This window comes from Xenopus laevis, chromosome 5S (genome assembly GCF_017654675.1).
Source record: "Xenopus laevis strain J_2021 chromosome 5S, Xenopus_laevis_v10.1, whole genome shotgun sequence".
Classification (NCBI taxonomy): domain Eukaryota; kingdom Metazoa; phylum Chordata; class Amphibia; order Anura; family Pipidae; genus Xenopus; species Xenopus laevis.
This window is the reverse complement of record NC_054380.1, coordinates 128,064,884-128,076,153: the sequence shown is the minus strand read 5'-3', so window position 1 is coordinate 128,076,153 and position 11,270 is coordinate 128,064,884.

Genomic DNA, 11,270 nt, shown 5'->3' with positions numbered 1-11,270 from the left:
GTTAAAAGACCTTTCCTTCTCCATTAAACACTGTTCTGTGCTGGAAAAAAGGAGTTCCTACCCTATGGCCTTCTTTTTAAATCGAGTGACCTCCTGCTCCTGGTACTTTAGGGGCAGTGGTTGTACTTCAGGGTGAAGGGCTCCTGGCACAGCTATTTAAGGGAGAGTTGTACCTCAATTGCCACTTAAAACTGCCAAGTTGCCCCTCCGGACCAAATCAGCAGCTTATTAGTATTAATATGGGTCCCTCCTGATCTGTTGGTGGTCAAATTGGGTAAAGATCTCACCAAAGCCAATGGCTTAACACTGCAAATGTCTGCATTAAAAGTTATACATCCCAGAAACCAAATAGCACTTTGAAACATTTTATTTCAAAACGGTTTGTGCCTAGTGATGGACAAATATGTGCTGCATCGCTTCACAGAAAAATTAACGAATTTACTGCAAAATGCACAAACAGGTGAAAAATTCATGAAACGCATTGAAGTCAATAAGAGTGAAAATAATTGTGACGCGAGCGGCAATTTCTAGACGCGCGACTATTTGGTCCAAATGCATTAAAGTCAATGGGCATCGGAATCATTTTGCTGCCCTTATTTTTATGCACGCTCCAGTTTTGACGTGTGCCAATTTTTTTTTGGTGCTCCAGATTTTTCGCCTGCTAATTGTCGCTGCAGTTTTGCATGCGCCGAAACATGAAAATCTGCCGCAAATTTGTGTCTGGAAAATGTATTCGCCCATCACTATTTGTGCCCCTATGAACTTTGCATCCTTCAACCAGGCCTCAGAAGGTTCAGTTTCTTTATTATACTCGCCTATACATGGTAATAAAAATAATACTGCACTACTGCAAAAATATATAAGTCTCTGTAACAACTACTAGCACTCACAACAACAGATTTACAATTATAGGTGCTAAATTAGCAGCCAACCAGTAATTCATTTTGAACGCTCAAGTTGCTACAAGTTTAACAATGCTTGCTTCTAGTGCCTATGTTGGTGCATGAGCCATGCAGTCTCAGTCTCTCTGTATTGTTATTACTTTTATTGTTCATTCACAACAGATTCTCTAGGGCTGTACAATAAACTGTGAAAACCAGACAGAAAGACAAATACAAATAATGGAACAAGCGTAAATAAAAGCACGAGGTCATGGTCCTGCTTTTCACAGAATTTGCAAGATCTTGTGGATTCAAAAGAAGTCAGAAAGTTGGTGGCATTTCATTCCGAACAAGGATGTCTGGGTGTGGTCAGGTCGGTCAGGGGCTTGGTCTAAATTGTACCTTTTTTAAACCCAAATGTTAGAAAATATGGGTTTGAGGTCCCTACTTCTAAAAACTAACAATCTGAATGCCCCCTTCCCAACAGCCTTACCTAGGAGATTAGTACAGGCTAGATATAAAGGTAGATTTTCTCAGCTATGATAGCCAGCATATCCATTGTAAATGCAAAAGCCAAATCTAGAGCCATCAACCTTAAAGGATTGCCATTTGGGGGAGTTGCGGCGCACGCTGACGAAAAATTTTCGGATTCATGAGGAAGTGATGTCACACACATGTGCAAAACCTCTCCTGAAGTCAAAGAAACAGCACCATAAATGCTACATCACTCATCTGACGTTACTCAAATGGTCTGGGCAAGTGCACATTGGATTTATGCCAGCTAATCTCCAAAATCATCAGAAATCAGAGGAATGCGTTAAATATACAGGAGATCGGGGGGGGGGGGGGTTGTAAAATCAAGTAACTCCCAATAAAATCAAGGGAGTTGACAGCTCTACAATAATATTGGATTACATTGTAATGTCACCTCATTTCCCTAAATGTAGAATTGCATTTTATATTCATATATTTCTTTAATTCTCTCCCCCAAACCTTTATTTTTAATTATCAGTTTATTTCATGGTCTTCATGCCTTATCGTAAACAGTTTCCGTGTTCACAAAATCTATATTAAATTTGCACAAAGGAAAATGTGTTTGCACCGAATTTTATGTTCCCCCGTTAGCCCTCTAAATAAGTTGGGGTAGAGTCAATGCTTTAAGTTCCAGTCCAAGAGCTCATATTTATTAGCAGAGCAGTCTAGCTTTCCCATAGTACAGCAGCCTCTTCCGTGTAACTGGCTTTGACTATATTTATGTAGAGTATACAACTATGTAACCAGTTTATACTTAGTTTAGATGCGTTATTTGAGCTTACCGCTTGTATACATTGGGCCCGGGTGCACACGCCCCAGACCTTCAGCAAGGGGAACAAACACCAGAAAACTTCATAAGAGCCTGGCACAAGCCTGGACCCATGATGTAGTAAAGCCAGAGACAGATTGTAAAAGGGTTAAAAGGCTTACATTTTATTTTCCATAATTAAGAACCAAGGCCTGACGCGTTTCGTGTCAACCAGCGGCACTTAGGGGCAGATTTATCGAAGAAAGTAATTTTTTGGATATTTTTACCATCGAATAGGATACTATGACTTCAAATTTACTTCAAAGTAAATCATTTCGAATATTCGATAATCAAAGTACTGTCTCTTTAAAGAAACTTCGACTTCAATATTTCGCCAAATTAAACCTGCCGAAGTGCTATGTTAGCCTATGGGGACCTTCTACAACCATTTTCTAAGTCTTTACACATCAAAGTAAAATCGTTCAATCAAACGTTTGATTCGAACGATTTAATCGTTCAATCAAGCGATTTTACTTAGATCGTTCAATGGCCAAATTCGGTGAAAAATACTTTGACTTCGATATTCGATGGTCGAATTTCGAAGTATTTTATACTTCGAAAATTCGACCCTTGATTATTTTAATGAAAAGAAGAGCTGTGTTGCAGGTATTTACTGTAGCTATTGAAACAGGGCACATGGGCAGTACAGAAAGTTGTGAAAAAGTTCTGTACTCTTCATGCACTTGGTAAGGGTGGTGATTAGGATGAATGGCAAATGGAACACCCATGCTGGTGCAATTTTGAAAAACAGACGCATTGTTCTGGGGTGGGAGCTAAACAAATAGAATTGATGGGGGTGCTGTGTGTCAGGGAGCCGGGAGCTACCTCCAGGGAGGTAGTCTGGATCAAGGAAGAAGCCCTCTTGAGGGAGCAAGGTCGCGGTATCCAAAGGGTTAAGCAGAATCAGTAGAAGTGGTCACAGGCAGGAGTTAGAGAGGGCAGGCAGATCAGAACCAAATATCAAGAGTTCAGGCAGGGGGTCAGAAGCAAGGCAGGAGCTAGAAACAGACTGGGAGCAGGAATCAGGCTGGGAGCTGGAAACAGGCTGGAATCAGGAATCAGGAAACACAAACAGGAACCCAGGATCAATGGCAGCAAATCCTATTCTTGGGCGCCGTCACAGTGTTTTGGGCGCCGTTTTATGATGAGATCCCGGCACCAGTGATGACATCATCATGCAGCGACGCTGCAGCCATGTGTTCAGCATGGGCACCGCCATCTTGGATCTTCACTGTGACCACCGGGAATGTAAACAGCGCCGTCGGGTACTTCTGGGTCGGGTACTTCTGGCAGTCCTGACAGTGTGCAACTTGGTTTCTCCATTCATTCTACTTTTCCTTTAATGGGTTTTGTTTCATGCCTAATTAGATATAACGCAAACACTAATTCAATGGAGTGGTGAGGCCGGTTCAACTCTACATCGGTCATGGACAGCGTTATCTGTACATATTTAGCCTCGTTAGCAATAAAGGAGTTAATGAATTAAGTCCTGACCTCTACCCACCTCTCCATATGCAAATTAATTGGCTCTTTTTTTCTACTTAGAATGAACAGAGCTTGTTTTTAATGACTAGGTATGAGAAACACTCACAATGATGGCAAACAGCCACAGACTTGAGCGAGCTGCACCTGCTACTTTTTGTGTTGATAAATCACGTAGGAGGAACGATAGGACAATAAACAAAGCCACAATATCCTCAATCAAAGGATTCAATGGAACAAACTTTGACAGCAATCAACTGGAAGTCAACCTTTTACCCAGAACAAAGGGTCATTATGCCTGATAACCGTTATGCATTTATTTAAATACCACCAATTTTAACAAATCTGCAGCGCATTTAGAATACATGCTGCTCACGCTGCCTAGTAACTGTTGGTACCATCTTTAACTCTGCATAGAAACTTACTTTATTTAAAACACTAAATGCATCTCCCCCTAACTATGTAGTATAAAGGATAAATGAGACCTACTTAGTGTAGTGCAGGGGGAGTATTGTGTAGGTTACATATCATTACCTTGTGTAAGAATTGGTAGATACATATTATCTACGTTTACATTAGGGATACCCAGTCCCTGACTCGCATCTCTTGCACATCTGAAAATCAGTTAAGGGTATTTTACGGTTTTCAAAGGGCAAAATGGATGCAACCTGCCTTATTTCTTGCACTCTGTGTCCTGCACATCTGTGAATTTTCACAGGTTTCTGCACTCCAAAACAGAGCAATCCTTTGATGAATTAATGAGGAGCAGATGAGGAGCAAAACATAGGTGGCCACCTTATTTCCTCTACCTGTCTCCTAACTTGTCATGGTAGGGGACATCAGCAGGTGTAGGCCTCGGTGAAGTCTTACACCTACCACCTATCTCTATGGTCTTGCTCTTGTGAGTTCTGTGCTCTGTACCTATTGCCAGATTTCTTGTTAGCCAGACCCCGGATAGGGCCAGCTGTGATATTGTTACTAAGTCCTTCCACTACATACCGACTGGTCTTGCTGCTTTCCCAGTGATTCATCTATACTCCCGTTGTTGCCTTCCCAAAGTTCACTAGGATACATTTTTTAGAAGCAACCAATTAGGCTTAAAAATCATCGCAGGTAATTCTGTTGTTGCTTCAGATTAAAGGAAGCCAAATGTGAGGTACTCCCAAGTGAATGTATTTACTTACCGGAAACCCTGGTGCTTACCTGGTGATCCAGGTTGTTCCACGGAGCGCTACTGAGTGCTCCTCTTCCCATCCCCCTCCCCATCTATTCTATTATTACCTGCCTCTGTTTGATATTTTTTCACCCTATTTTCAATGTAGCAAACTCTTGTATTTATTTCCGTTCTCACTTTTTTATTTTTATGTTTCCTTTTTATATATATTTTGCCCAAAGAAGACATCTTGGTATTCTGCAAATGTGCGGCACTTTTCTTTTTTGAAGTTAGCCCTTAAAGGTATCACTTTTTGTTGTCTTTAAAACAAAGATATCCACTTTAACCTGCTTTTTTTTTAGCTAACACATTGCCGGCTTGTTTTATAGGATTATCTGGGGAGAAGAATATATATCTCCACGACACAGCTTCAGATTTGGAGACCTTCTCCTGCATGCCTACTCTTGCCTTTCTGACTATTCCCAAGTGCTTATCACTACACAGCAGCTAAAGAGAAAAGCTTGCTTGTAGCCAGTAAGAGTTTTAATAAAGTCAAGATTCCTTAAATTCAGAAAGAAGCAAAGACAGAAATAATGAAGACAGCTGCAGAAGAATCAAGGCCATGACTTGAGGAGGAATGATTAAAGGGCACGCTCAGTGTCACTGGCAAAGAGAATTTCAAATGCATCCAAGGCCAAGCTGTATAAATAGCTACTTAATACTTTTGCTACTTCCTGGCTATACTTTTTGAGAAGCAACATTTTATAACTGCAAAAGAAGGAAACTATTATTTTTGTATTATTTTATTTCCCTGCAAATATACCATATACTGTATATAAATGGAGATACCAGTATAATTATTATCAGTCTTGTAACCAAGGCATTGAATAGTTATATAACTTTTAGTATAAAAAATAATAACAGGTTAGGTTGAAAAAAGACACACCTCCATCAAGTTAAAACTTTCATGTCTATTTATAAGCCGCCTAACTGCTAGTTGATCAAGAGGAAGCCTCTCCAATTTGCCTCAGAGGAGGAAAATTCCTTCCTGACTCCAAGATGGCAATCGAACCATTCCCTGGATAAACCTGTACCATGAGCTATCTCCCATAACCCTGTATTCCCTCACTTGCTAAACACCATCCAACCCCTTCTTATACCTATGTAATGTATCAGCCTGTACCACTGATTCAGGGAGACAATTCCACAATCTTCATGACTGATTTTTCCTTGTGGTACAATCCATACAGTCGTGACGGTTTGCACCTCAATGGAAGGGGGTCCACTGTGCTAGGGGAAAGCATGGCTAAGAGGCTGGAGGAGTGTTTAAACTAGGCAAGGGGGGTTCAGATAAAGAATTATGGGGAAGCTAGGGGAGACAGGGCAATGGGATTAATAAGGGGTCATGGAGAGGAGTGAGGGGGGCATACAGTTTACCAGCTAATGAGGTCCCTCTGTTGCAAGGAAAACAGACTAATACTAACTTAACATATAATTCTACACTAAGTAATGCAAATTTCAAAAGTAAACGTAGTAACCTCCACTGTATACTGGCAAATGATTTTGTCAGGTAAAATGGGAGACCTGGAATTAATTGCATGCTCTAAAATTATGATATAATTGGTATCACTGAGACCTGGTGGGATGAAACATGTGACTGGATTGTGAATTTAAATGGTTACACCCATTTTAGGAAGGACAGAGGTATTAAAAAGGGTGGAGGAGTGTGTTTGTATATAAAGCCTGAATTAAAGCCATGTGCTAAAGAAATAACCATATCTGGCACTGGTGAGGGTGTAGAATCCCTCTGGGTAGAGATTTTGACTGGGCAAAAGGTTATAAAGAAAATTATCATTGGTGTATGCTATAAACCACCTTGTATAAGTGATGAGTATGAAGCCCAGCTACTCTTCCAGATACAAGCGGCTTTACAACTAGGTGAAGTTATTACTATGGGTGACTTCATTTATCCAGACATTGACTAGGTGTCAGGAATCACCCTGGTGGTCTAGTGGGCGGCGGGGTCCCCCGACGCTTCTCCGGTGGGGATGCCCGCCGCATGCGTCCTTTTACTTCCACAGTAGGTTTGCCTATGGCGTACGCGGCTGTTCGCTCCCATGGTTATACATCGGCATAATTACGTCATCGCACAACGGTGCAAAATTCAAAGATATTTAAAGGGGCTTTTGATATTAACTTATTGCCCACTGTTAGGTTCAATTAGTCTGACTATTCTACGCTCTCCAATCCTAATTCCGTCCTGTCTGATTATTCCATTTTGCTTGAGCTGGCCCGGCCTGCCTTCCTGGTGGTGTTCTTCCATTCAGTAACCTTGGTGAGACGATCGTACCCCTTTGCTCGTCAGAACCTATAGCTTTGCTCCTCTCTTAATAAGACCTAGCGACATCCAATTAGCCGAGGGCTCATCCCAAGGTGAAAGGCGGCTGTTAAAGGCAGAAGCAAGAGCAGAGACTAGGGAGCCTAGCACTGGTTCTGGATTTAGGGTGCCGTTCGTGACACTGGGGTAATGGGGTTGCCAAGACAGAAAAAGCTAGTAGGTTTGCAAATATGTTGAATGACAACTTTTTATTCCAGCTCGTTCAAGAACCTACAAGGAAAACTCTCTTTTGGATCTTGTAATAACTAATAATATTGAACTCATCTCTAGCATTTGTGTGGGTGAGCATTTAGTGAAAAGTGATTATAACATGGTCTCCTTTGAGATTCTGTTGCAGAGACAATTCTATAAAGGAGTAGCTAAAACATTTCAGATGTGCAAATGTTGACAGTATAAGGGCATCTCTGCAACATATTAAGTGGGAAATGCTTTTCACAGGGTTAAACACAGAACACAGAACAAAAATGGGAAGTCTTTAAAATGTTGTTTAATAAATATACATGTCAGTATATTCCTCTTGTAAGCAAGGAACATTGTTGCAAAGCAAATCCTTTTTTGGTTCAATAGAAGTGTTGGTGTTGAGGCGAGTAAGAAAAGATGTGCTTTTAAGGCTTTCAAGTTAGCTGGAACAGCTGAATAATTTATAAAGTACTAGCCAAAAAATCATTCAAAGAAGCTATCAGGCAAGCTAAAAACAATATGGAAAAGGATATTGCAGCAAGCAGTAAAATAATTTTTTAAATATGATAATAGTAAAAAAATGAATCAGGAAGAGGTGGGACCCTTAATATCAGAGGTGGGTCAGCTGGTTGAAGAGAACAAAAAAAAAGCTCAGATTCTAAACTCATATTTTTCATCACTCTACACAAATGAAGAACCGGTTAATGAAGGTTTCCTTCTTAATAGTCCCAATTCTAGTAATACAACTAATGATGCATGGTTCACACATGAGGAAATTCAAAAGAGACTAAAACAAAGGTCTGGGGCCAGATGATATTCGTTCCAGAGTACTTAGCGGGCTTAGCTCTGTGATTGAAAATATGTGTAGATAAACCAGCGCTATAAGCTCGGGGTAAATAAGAAAAAAATAGCAGTAAGGGTTAATAGTGTTTCTTCACCTGTGGGGTAAATTACCCTGCAACCATTTACCATCATAAAATTACTCCACCGCCTGTGTTGACAAATATTTATAAATATTAAGGATATTTGCTGTTGCTGTTCCACTCGTTTTGGCATCTAGGAACATATGCTTCACATCGTGGAAAACAATTTATTAAAACGTATTTATAAGGTTAAAATTACACTCACAAAAACATCTTTGCACTTATAAAAGTCATTCCAAAGGTGTTCCCAACTCCACCGAATTTGTTCCGCTGTGTAGATATGTTCAGTTTGCCGGCATAATCAGCGTGCGGTAGCTGGGCCCCCTTGGATGACATCACAGCCGACGCGTTTCGTCTCAGACGGACTTTCTCAAGGCTTCAGCACGAGACGAAACGCGTCGGCTGTGACGTCATTTAAAAATGACTTTCACTTTGATTTCATGTTAGTTTTTGTTTTAAGCAATTAGTCCATTCTATCTTTCTCTGAGTATTTCCATGTTAAACATCATGACTTATATAATGGATCTTTCACAGATCTTTCATTTTTTTAGATCTTTCACAACATCGTGGTCTTTTCCAGTGAATCCTCCCTTTGCATCATGTGACTCGTGTTATCAAGCTAGAGTTTTCACTATCAGTCTTTCCTGTCTTTTGTATACTGGGGAAAATGAAACCTTCCGCTTATTCCATTCTACCCTGACTATTTGCAGATAGTTGTGAGAGGTGTTTAACTAGAACTTTTATACTTTTGTCTATGACCTCACTTTTCTTCAACAATAACAGGTTTTTCAAATCCTCATGTTCTCTTTCTGAGAATCCGATTGCTCTATCCTGACGTTTGGAATGATGTGTTCTTCATACATATAAATTGATACAGCTGAATCAAACTCTTTCCGAATCTTTTTCCCAATTCTTTCCCAAACTCTTTCCCAATCAGTTGTTCCATGTTCAGTTCTTACTGTTGTTTTTAGTCTGTATACAGATTGCTCAGGAGGTAAATAAAATGTACTATTAGCCTGCCATTAGAGCTTGCTATGGTCTAGTCAACACAGTAAAATGTGTTATTCACCATTAGTATGTTATTAAATGTCCTTTTGTTAGAAACATTTTAGTTGGCCTTTATTATTATTTTTTTAAATTAATTCTTCTACCTCTTTCCTACTTTCAAATCACTGTCACTGACAGTGACCCCAGCAGCAAAAATATCATTGTTTATTTTGACCTTAATCTTTTTTTTCTGTAAAATTGAAAGTTTGAAGAATGGAAGAAAATATAGGACCATTTTTCATTAAGGTAACTAACCCAATGATACATTTCCCTATATGTGTCTTGTTGCTTTCAGAGTATCTGTGGAATTTCAATTGTTCCAGTTGGAACTCATCCTCATGGGAGAAAGAAAGTTCTTTGCATTTTGTTTAGATTTTTCAAAGCTAATTGCTGATTTGTTGATTTTGATGACTACACTTGAGCAATTTACTACCTATAGTAGTAAAGGAGACCTTAGTATACTTAGACTGCAGGGCTATTTATGGAAACACAGTCCACCATTTATTTCTGTTAATTTTAACTTGATTTTCTGACATTCATGCTGAATGTTGAGCTGAAGTAATAAATGTAGCCGTAATCAATTTGCTTCTATTTTTGCCCTTTTCGGATTTTTCCGATTTTTGCACGGAAACCCAGCACAGATCAGGGATATTTTCGGGACTTCTCTTTTTGACTTATATACAATCTCGGTAGGTCTGAGATGCCGGATTTTGGGGATTCTAACTTTTTCCATCCTCAGGGTACAATAAATCAAGAAAAACTCTATTTTTTTCACTAAACATTCGGATTTTAGAGTGAAGTAAAATAGAATTTTTGGAGTTTTTGGCATTCGGACTTAAGTAAATTAATATATAAGTAGAATAAGGAAAAGACAAATCATACAGTACATTTACCTTTTCTTTTGTTTTATATTGTATTATTTATTCACTATTTCCCATGTGTTTTGCATAGACTTGTCTCACTCCCTATGAATCTCGTTGGAGTCAGTTGCTTCTTCAGCCTTAAAGTTTCTGCCCATAGTTCATCTTATTTTATGACCGAGTGATTATGCTACTGAGCTGTGTGTAGGATGCGCTCCCCCAATCTGTCGGAGCATCTGTTTCCCGGCGTTTGGATGCAGTCAGAAAATGTTTTGCCTAACAATTACCGTAAGGCAACATTACAGTTTGATCGTCCATGGTCTGCTCATGAATTATACCAACGAGTGCTTCATTTAAAGTCTGGAGAATGATTGTGCATGCTTTTGATTAAATGCTGCATAGCAGGGCATCTCTGCAAATGGCTTTTCTCTCTTCCTTATCTTTCCAGTTCTGTAGCAGTTGGCAAGCGATACGTTGCCAGACGATATCACCATGTCGTTGGCATACTTGTTGGCATTAATGCAGGTATGTTAAATGAATGCTTTGTATCTGCTAAGCCCGGTCTTTTATTATCACCTGTTATTTATAGAGTTGTTATATATGTTGCAGTTTGTCCAGTACATAAGGGTAATGAAGCTGATACGTATGCAGGAGGTAACAGGGACCCGGCTCATGGATCATACTAATGAGTCTACTGACATGTCTAATGGGCCACATTTTCAATTTTCGGCTGAATTATATGCTACCTAATAATGTTTTGGCTGGAAAACGATGGCAGAATAGTGAAGCCTGGCAGGCAGCTCCTGACTGTACATAAGGGTTACCCAACATTTCTTTCTGGTATGACAGAATAAGTATAAAAATGCCAATTAATTGGTTGTCCATTAGAATAATAGTAAAAAAAAAAAGTACTGATCTCGCCGTCTATAAAATATCTACTGTAGGTGTGGAATCTGGCTTAAAAGAGAACTTGAGCCCAAAAAAATGGAGAGTGATAGAAATGC